Source organism: Sorex fumeus, unplaced genomic scaffold (genome assembly GCF_029834395.1).
Source record: "Sorex fumeus unplaced genomic scaffold, SorFum_2.1 ptg000003l, whole genome shotgun sequence".
Classification (NCBI taxonomy): Eukaryota; Metazoa; Chordata; class Mammalia; order Eulipotyphla; family Soricidae; genus Sorex; species Sorex fumeus.
In genome coordinates this window covers 8,485,139-8,495,035 of record NW_026606060.1, presented here as the reverse complement: position 1 = coordinate 8,495,035, position 9,897 = coordinate 8,485,139, and positions in this window count along the sequence as shown.

The following is a 9,897-nucleotide window of genomic DNA, read 5'->3' as shown; positions in this document are numbered from 1 at the left end:
TAGGTATATCTAGATTGGATGTATGTGCCATGAAATCGTTGATGATATGATAGTCATGTTTAAAAACTTTTGGCAATCACCGCTTCCACTTTGTGTGTATGCATTTGTGTGGTCTTGCCTGAATGAGTGTGTATGTATGTGTGCACAGGTTTGTTCACATTACAATGAACAACGCAAAACAACTATCCAAAGTGAGTGTTGGATTTTCCCTCTAAAGAATATATTTATTGTTGCTGTTGGGGCTTTTTGTGTTGGAGAGAGCAAACTTGCAATTTACAAGAATACTCCCTGAGGTTAAGAGCACAGAAACAGTCTTGAACACCTACTTAATAATTTGCTCTTAAATAAATAGCTATGACTTTAGCTGAGATCTTTTCATCTATACTGAGTTGCTAATTACTATGGTAGATTATTAATTCTACACTGAAGGTTACAGAGTGTCAAGGCCTGCTGGGGCAAAACAGTTCGAGATAATGGGGGCATGGAGGTCATTAAAGGGTGTATACTGCCAACAAGAATGAACATGTAAATTAGCTCAGGAATGACATTTATGAATAAGTGGATCTGATTTTTATATGGGACTTATTTATATTTCTAAGCTACAAATGGGCTTTGTTCCAAACGTCCATAATCTTATTGGCTACTGGTTAAGAACTCAAAATTCATAGAAACAGTGTAGCAAATGGAGTTTCAAGTCTCAGATTCCTGAAAAAAATATCTATTTCGACAATAGGGGATAATTACTATAGAGTGTGCAATTAAAATAAACTACAAATGAAAAAGAAGGTGAAAAATTTCATTTTAAAATCAATTCTGGAATAAAAAATCCCATTAGATAATCATATATCAGTGTACATATCATTATACTTAAATCATTATGGTTTAAGAGACCTGGGCACTGTCCTGGACAGTGGAGTTTAAGGGTCATGCCTGTCACATGGTAGCGATGAATACCACCGAAAGCCCCAAAGCGCTCAATATTTTCTCTAATTACAAACTGTTAGAGATCTTCTTTTTCTCCCTCTGATCTGGGAAGAATTTCTGGCATGAAGCTTAACTCCACACCTTAGAATCTGTTCTGTTCCCTGAGAATATGAAATGAGTGATAGATTAACTCTGTTGGGAAGCTGGACAAGGAGGATGCATTTTTCTGGCCTCAATGGTCCAGCAACTGTTTTAGATATATAAAAGACTCACTCTAAGGGAGTTCTTGTCTATTAATGAAGAAATGTTAAGTCCATGCCACAGAACTTATAACTCCTATACTTTGTTGTCCATAAATTTCCCATCCCAAATATTTTTCTAGAAATAATTTTTACAAACACTACTTTATTATTGTTAATTTTAAAGTGAAAATTCTAAAATTATTCATAATCCTGCCAAATGCTATTACATTTTACGAGATGTTTGTCTGCACAATGTGTTACATACATACAGGTATACAAATAATTTGTATATGTAAAATCAATTTTCACCAACAAAATGAAACTTCACTTAATCACTTAATCACTTAACTTCCCGTTAGTCGTTGATTTGCTTGAGCGGGCACCAGTAATGTCTCCATTTGTCCCTGTCGTGTGCTAGTGTAGCCCAAGGGTATCTGTTCGCTCTGGGAACATGAAGAGCCTCAAACGGATCGTTCATGATCTTGACGAAGAAGTCTGACCATCTGCTAGGTGGGCAGCCATGCGGTCTTTTGACATCCCATGGAATCCAGTCGGTAACAGCTCCAGTCCAGCGGTCGTCTTTAAATCTCATTACGTGACCAGCCCATCTGATTTTCGACACCTTGGCAAATGAGACAGTGTCCCTGATTCTTGATCGTCAACGGATGTCAGAACTCTGGATTCTTTCTCTCATTTGAGTGAAACGTGATATTCCAAGCATAGCTCTTTCTATTCTTTTTTGGGAGACCTGAATAGCATTCTCATCCTGTTTACATAGGGCCCAGGTCTCTGAGGCATATGTTAATGCAGGAAGAACAGTGGAATCAAAGAGATGTGCCCGGAGCCGGAGGTTCTTGGTCCTCTTAGCTATTTCTTCGATGTTCTTGAAGGTGTTCCAAGCCGCTCTCTTCCTCCTGCGCAGCTCGGGTGCCAGGTCATTTGTCATGTTGACCTCTCGACCTAGGTACACATAGCTGTTGCATTCAGAGATGGTCGTTCCATTGAGAGCGAATGGGGCGTCAGGAACGAGGCTGTTTCTCATAAACATTGTCTTCGTAAGATTCAGCTGTAGTCCTACCTTTCCACACTCACAGTCAAAGTCGGCCAGCATTTGTGCCGCTTGGCTGATGTTTGGTGTTATGAAAACAATGTCATCAGCAAAGCAGAGGTGGTGTAGTTGCCGACCATCTATCTTCACTCCCATTCCTTCCCATTCCAGTCGTCGCATGATGTTCTCGAGGGTGGCAATGAAGAGTTTCGGTGAAATGGTATCACCCTGCCGCACCCCTCTCTTGACATCAACTATCACTTCTTTGTAGAATGGTGAGATCCTGGTAGTGAATCCGCAATACAGCTCACGGAGGATCCTGATGTATTGGGCTTGAATGCCCTGATTGGCTAGGGCTTCAATGACTGCTTCCATCTCAAGAGAATCAAAAGCCTTCTTTAAATCAATGAACGTTAAACAGAGCGGCATCTTGAACTCCCGAGAAACCTCAATGAACTTGGTTATTGTGTGGATATGGTCGATGGTGCTGAATCCTTTGCGGAACCCGGCTTGCTCGCATGGTTGTCCTTCATCTAGTGTTCTGCCAATCCTATTTAGGATGACTCGAGTGAACAACTTGTAGATGACAGACAATAGGCAGATCGGGCGATAGTTGCCAATGTCAGGATGTCTCCCTTCTTGAACAGTAGTACGGTCCTGCTGGTTTTCCATTGGGACGGAACCTTAGATTCAGACAGGTAGCGAGTGAAGAGCCGAGCCAGTGTATTGATGAGTACTGATGGTAGGTTCTTCAGGTGTTCAGGTCTGACCTTGTCTGGGCCTGGTGCTGTTTGTTTCTTTACAGACGAAATGGCGTGTCAGATTTCGGAAGGGAGAATGTTGGGAACAACATATCCATCCTGTGGAATTTGGCATGTCGGCAAGTGGACATGGCTATTGAAGAGATTTGAGTAGAAATCATGGATAATCTTCTCCATTGCCATTCTGGAGGATGTGATGGATCCATCAGGACGTCGGAGGGCAGTCATCTTGGTCTTGTAGTTGGCGAAGGACAGGCGGGCGTTACGAATACTTTTCCCGGCTTCTGCCGCATCTACCAGTACTTCTGCTCTTCTGTCTTTGAGGTCTTCCTTGATAGCATCTCTGCACTGCTTTGCGAGCTTGGACATTAGCTTGCGGTTGCCTGAGGCATGCGTCAAAACACGCTGGCAAATTAGCTCAAGAGTTTTCGAAGATAGGCGATTTTTTTGTGGCTATCCCTCTCTTGGCGTTCCTCGCACATTCATGGAGGTACTGAACCAGTCAATCGTATTCCTCGTCAATGCTGTCAACAATGGCATCTTCCCATGTTGCCGTAATAGTACCAAAGAGTTCCCAGTTGGTGGTCATTCTGGGAGTTCTCTTTTTGAACTTTGCAGCCCTTTCTCCCTGCTCTGTGAAGTAGAATTTTGCATGAAGGAGATGGTGGTCCTATCCCATTCTAAATTTTGGGACAACAGCGACATCAGTCAGGCAAAACCGTCGATTGAATATGATGTGGTCTATTTCATTGTGGAATCATCCACCAGGAGACTCCCATGTCCAGTGTTTAGATTCTGCCTTCTGGAACTGTGAGTTACCATGGATGGCCTTGGTTGACATGAGGAACTCAGACAGTCTCTCACCCTGTTCGTTCCATTCTAGGCCATGGGTCCCGATGTGAAGTTCTTCAGCTGATCTTCTCGGTCCTTTCTTGGCATTAAAATCACCCACAATGATCTTGTAGAAGGTGTGGTCTTCTTTATAGAACTTCTCTAGCTCCATGTAGAACTTCTCGATTTCTCTTTCATCATAATGAGATGTTGGTGCTTAGACAACAAAGATAGAAACTCCAGGCAGTGAGCTACATCTATTCAAATGTAAACGTCCGATTCGGGTTGTTAGCATTCGACTGAATCAATGCTCTTGGCCAAGTTTGTGTTGACAAGGACACCAACGCCTCCAACACCTCTTTTATCGCATGTTCCGAGGAACAATTCTTCTCCAGTGTCGAAAACGGCACGGTGAGATTCGTGCCTTCTTGTCTCGGTCAGACCAATGATGTTGTACTTGATCATTTGCGCTTGTACCATCAGGACCTCGATGGATGCATCTGATGCTAGCGTACGTGCATTGAAAGTACAGACGATCATCTTTGTCTTCCTTTGTTGTGGCAGCCTAGGTCGGCCTTGAGATTTTGTCGGCCTCTCCTTTCTCATCCTTCTCAGTGCTGCCATGTCGGTGAAGCCTTCAGGGTCAGGTGAATGAGACCAGTTGTAGTTACTGGTTTTGGCATATCGAATACACAATGGATAGCTTGCCAGGCTCTTCTGTGCAGGCGGAATACTCTCGGTAGCTTGCCAGTCTTTCCGAGAGGGATAGAGGCTTTTGGGGCGACCTCTAATCACCCTTGTAGGTGTTACCATATTTGAACCCTATCAAATACGGTACGACAATTCCGGAAGATGGGTATTTAGTGTTTTATGATGTGTTGCGCAGCCGCTTTGCTGCCGCGCGGGTCCGAAAAACGTCCTGTTAAATCATTGCACATAAACATAATCGTCTTCTTTAATAAATGCACAAAAATAGTAGTGCTACTATGTCAAGAAAATAAAAGTGTTTGTTCTTCAAGGCCTAGTTTTCCCTTGAACACATGTATTACTTGCTTGTGTCTGTTTCTTTGCTTGCTTATTTCCACTCTGAAGAAGCCTGTGTTCTCTCTTGAACATGGACATCTCTCCCCTAACATCTTTCTAAATAAGTTTCATTAAAAAGTACCTTGCTTGGTCAACACAGATTATTCCCAGTAAGTATTTTTTTTTTTTTGCTTTTTGGGTCACACCCGGCGAAGCTCAGGGGATACTCCTGGCTCAGGCACTCAGGAATTTCTCCTGGCGGTGCTAGGGGGACCATATGGGATGCTGGGAATCGAACCTGTGTCCACCATGTTGGCTGCGTGCAAGGCAAACACCTTACTCGCTGTGCTATCGCTCCAGTCCCGCAGTAAGAATTTTTGATATGCGTTCCTCTCACTGTTATCTTGACTTAGATTTTCCTAATAATAAGTGCTGATGAGAATTTTTTATGAGCTTGTTGGCCTTCCTCGGAGAAGACCCTGTTCATTTCCTCTCCCCATTTTTGATGAGGTTTTTTGATTTTTTTGTTGTTGTTGATCTTTTTAAGTACTTTATATATCCTATATATCAATCTTCTGTGGGATTGCTGCAGCATAGATGAAACTGGAAGATACCATGTTAAATGCACTAAGCCAGAAAAAGAACTAGAAACACAGGATGATATCCATTTGTTTGGTATTTGGAGAAACTGGATGGGGAAATACAATGGTTTGTCTAGATCATCCATGGCCCCAAAGTATATGGAGGATAAGGAAAGACATTAAGTGGAGGGGAAGAGGAAGAGAGAGATAAAAAGCAACAGGGGGCTGGTGTTAAGGTATGATAGTGCTAGATATCCAAGCCGCAGAGACAACAGCACTGAAATCATGAGATAAACTTTAACAACCAAACTTTAAAGATGCCTCTCAAGATGGCAGACTGTGGCTAGAGTGGGGATGGGGTGGGGTGGGGCTAGTTGAGGGAAGCTGGACACACTGGTGGGGGGAAGTTGACACTGATGGTGGGATCAGTGATGGAACATTGTATGTCTAAAACCCAACTACAAATAACTTTGTAAATCAGGGTGTCTCAATAAAATAAAATTCAGAAAAAGAAAAACTAGCTTGCTTGAGGCCTAAGTGGTAGTACAGGGAGAGCACTTGCCTTGTACACAGGTCAACCCAGATTTGATTCTCAGCACCCCACATGACCCCCCAAATCTGCCAGGAGTGATTCCTAAGCACAAAGTTAGGATTAAGCCCTGTGCATCACTGAGTTTGGTGCAAAAACAACCAACCAAAAATATCTTGCTTCAAAAAAAGAGAAAAGAAATGAAGTCCTACCAAATCAACTATACCCATTAATCTTCTCCTAGCGTATGAGAACTCTTTTCTATCTGTTGATGATTACACTGAATACTACTTTTCAGTATAAGTTTTGTAATTTTATATTTTATGTATATAAAAATATAAAATTTATGTATATTTTATCTATAATATCATTGAAGATGATATTATGATATTATACATAAAAATATAAAACCCTGCTCCCAGAAGAGAACAGCACAGTCTCCTGCTTCTGCGCCTGGCTGTCCTCACCAGGGCCCCTTGGAGGAGGATGGGTTGAGTTTCCCTTCCACCCCAAGCAGAGCCTCAGCAGCTGAAGACCTCCGGTTCCAGCCACAGTCATGCTTAAGATCACTCTCCACACATTTGGACGAGCCTCATGCATGAAAGAAACGACAGAGGAACCCAGGTGTGTGGAACCCGGGGTGTAGAGCTCCAAGCCTTCGCGGATTGGGACCAGGCCTGCTCCACCCAGATCCCCCATCTTCTAGTATGTAAGCGTTACATCCATCAACTACCCCCAGCACCATGTAATCCCATCGACGGCAAGACCCAGAGACTATAAAACCCTGCTTATTATCTAGTTCTTACTCTGGAGAACCTGGCAGGCTACCAAAAGTATCCTTCCCACATGGCAGATGGAACATTGTATGTCTAAAACCCAACTACAAATAACTTTGTAAATCAAACTCCAGTGGCAAATTCCCCGTGGTGTATTCAATATGCCAAAAAACAGTAACAATGATGGGTCTCATTCTTCTGACCCTGAAAGAGCCTCAAATGTGGCACTTTTTAAAATCTCAGGGCAAGGACGAAGGAGATGTTACTGGGGCCTGCTTGAGGCAATAGATGAACAACAGGATGACGGTGATACAGTGATACAGTGATCATTGAAATTTGGGCTTTCTGGATGTCTAAGTAAATTAGATGTTGGTGTACATTTGTTTGCCTTATATTTTGTGGTAAACTACTTGTTTCTCTAGTGACCTTTTTTAAAATTTGGGTTTTGAATTTCACACTTTCATATTGCAGGGTGACTATAGAAAGGGTATGTATACCATTAAGATTTTCATTTTTAAAAAAATTCTATCACTAATTATACTAACTAGCAGAGGGATTCCAAGTTTTATAGAAAGACATAATAATTTTTAATTTATTCTTTCTCATTTTGTACTGGCATTCTGGCAATCCAAAAAAAGATATGTTTAGTTTATACTGTCATTTTCTGGATGCCTAAGAATTCTTGTATAGAAAGAGAACTCTTTCTGAAAAGAGCCTTAAATCCTATTGATCTTTCTTAGAAAAAAGAGGGCTAGCAAAACAATTTAAGGTACTAGGTGCAAAATTTTAATTGAATAAAAGTCTATTGTTAGAAGTTGTATGTATTTTTCAGATATTGAATCAGGAATAATAACTAAGTCTAGGGTCTTCCTGAGTCACCCTGAGACTGCATGAGCCTTCATCCATGGGGTGGTCCCTGTCCCAACTATAACTTATCAGAGATATAGTTGAGCAAGAATCACAGATCTAGATTAGCCTTTCCCTATATATACACTTAATTCAGTAAGCTACCCTGCACTGCCAGACAACTTGTAGAATCACTCAGATTCACAGTTTTTTATAATTAACCCATGAAAAAATGGAAAAGGGACAGCGGGTAAAGAACCATACTTATCCTTATCCCCAAACATTCAGCTACTTGGCACATCAACACTGCACAATAATCTTTCCCAGATACTAACTTCTTACATTGTATTTGGTTGTTTCCCTACTTTTTCAATTATATTCAATAAGAACTTGAATTAATTTAAAATTCCTTTGTGAATTTTTAATATTCTTATTCAACTTCAAATCATAGATTTTTAGTAAAAGATATTGGTGTGTGGTGATATATTTTGTGGAAGGAGAAAAATTTTTAGGTGCAAAAACCCTGGATCTATTTTGTCAATGCTATGTTTGAGAAGCCTAATGGATATTCAGGCAGAGGTTTCAACTGGGGGATTATCTGCACACAAATTGTGCATAGCTGGGACTGGATGAATAGCCCAGAGAAAAGATGGAAAGAAGCTACAGACAAATAAGAAATAATAGCTATCAATTCAGGATTAATACTGATACTCTCTGCTTTTTATCTTGGGGGGCGGTCACACCTGGAAATGCACAGGGGTTACTCCTGGCTCATGCACTCAGGAATTACTCCTGGCGGTGCTCAGACACCATATGGGATGCTGGGAATCAAACCTGGGTTGGCTGCTTGCAAGGCGAACCCCCTACCCACTGTGCTATCACTCCTGCCCCACTCATACTCTCTGGATAGGGGAATTTTCAATGATCTTTATTTCCTTATTTGGGTTTTTTTCATATACCATATATTTAATTTTTCTAATTTTTTTATTTCTCTCTAGAAACAAATATAATGCTTATAGTCATAAAAAAAATCATTAAAAGTTGGAGGGCATTTTTTTCTAGATCTGCCAGAGACCTATCTTTCAAGCATTCTGCTCTTAATTAAAATATTAATACTGATTGCTAATTTATATACAACTTACTGCATGTTAATTATATTATTAAAAATAGACATGTAAGAGCCCATAATTGGCATTGATGGATGGTATAGAGATTTTATAATTTGTCTTTTTTTTTTTGCTTTTTGCATCACACCCATTGATGCTCAGGGGTTACTCCTTGCTTTGCACTCAAGAATTACTCCTGGCGGTGCTCAGGGGACCATACGGGATGCTGGGAATCAAACCTGGGTCAGTCGCATGCAAGGCAAATGCCCTACCCGCTGTACTATTGCTCTAGCCCCATAATTTGTATTTTCTTTAAATAGGACTGAAATGTGATTTTAAAATTTGATTTTAAATGTAAAAGCATTTCATAATGAATTTATGTGCTGATAGAAATTTTAACCTTGTGGGGGCTGGAGTGATAGCACAGCGGGTAGACGTTTGCCTTGCACGCAGCTGACCCGGGTGTTCAATTCCCAGCATCCCATATGGTCCCCTGAGCACCGCCAGGAGTAACTCCTGAGTGCAGAGCCAGGAGTAACCCCTGTGTATCATCAGGTGTGACCCAAAAAGCAAAAAACAATAAAAAAGAAAAAAAAGAAATTTGTTTATTTTTTCTTTTACCAGAAACAAAAATTTTCTAAAAGTTCTTTCCCTCTGCTATTCTGAAAGCAAGCACACAGGAAAAAAAAATGAACAAGCTTAAAAAAAAGTGTCTTTATAATTTGAAGCTAAAACTTCAAATCTTATTATAATTAATTTAAGTGGCTTAAAGTCAAGATGAACACTTTCATGGAAAATATGCAAAAAAATGTATCCTTATACACCAGTCCAGTCTTCATTTATATAGCAATGATAACTGAATCAGAAATGCTCTCTTACCTCCTCTATCTTCAACTAGTAAAGGCAGGTGATAACTGAGAACATGAGGAGCAAAGGGATAGTAGAGGTGAAGGCATTTGCCTGGCATTCTTTTGACCTTGGTTTGGTTCCTGAGTAGAGGAGTAAGTCCTGAGCATTGCCAGGTGTGGTCCCAAAACAAAAAGAAAAAAGGAAAAGTAACTGAGATAAAATTAAAGGAAAGGATTCAATAAGAGACAGAACCTAAGAGAATTCATTTATTAATTAATTAATTTATTTTTTAATTTTTTAATGAATCACTGTGAGGTACAGTTACAGACTTACAAACCTTTGTGCTTACATTTCAGTCATACAATAATCAAGTACCCATCC